We start from the raw sequence: 582 nt of genomic DNA, 5'->3' as shown, positions 1-582 counted from the left end.
CCCCCCCCCGGGGGGGAGAGGGGGGGCCCTGCCAGCCGCCGGACACCAATGTGATCAACGGTCAATGCCGGCGCAGAGATGGGGGGTCCCGCCGCATACCGATCCGATGGTAACTGGCGGCCGGACACCAACGGGCCCCCCCATCTCTGCCCCGGGGCTGTGTTTGAATGGATATTGGGCCCCCCCCTGCAGGCTCAGGCCTCGGTGCGACGGCACCGGCGGTAGTTCCGCCACTGGAGTCATCATTCCGCAGGTTAATAATAGGACTTTAATAAACCTATATGCAAGATCCCAACAGGCTTATCACCACAAACACCAGAGCCTAGAGAGAAACCTGACAATACTCCAACCCATATGCTCCAGCTACATCTTTTGATTCTACGGACCCGTCTTGATCCATTTGTTCTCTCGGTAGTAGCAAACTTATTTTGCTTAGATTGTTTTTGTTCTACTCTATCATACGCGGAAACCTTGTGACCTGACAGCCTGCGCTGGCCCTTATATAGAGACCTGTATGCTGTAACTTCTCTTTGAATTTTTTTTATGAAAGTTACTCGAGAAGAAAAAGTTTTCCCTTGGCAC

The sequence above is a fragment of the Nanorana parkeri genome, unplaced genomic scaffold, assembly GCF_000935625.1.
Source record: "Nanorana parkeri isolate BGI_ZX_2015 unplaced genomic scaffold, ASM93562v1 scaffold1241, whole genome shotgun sequence".
In the NCBI taxonomy this organism is placed as follows: Eukaryota; Metazoa; Chordata; class Amphibia; order Anura; family Dicroglossidae; genus Nanorana; species Nanorana parkeri.
The sequence above is the reverse complement of the archived record's forward strand: the minus strand, read 5'-3'. Positions refer to the sequence as shown.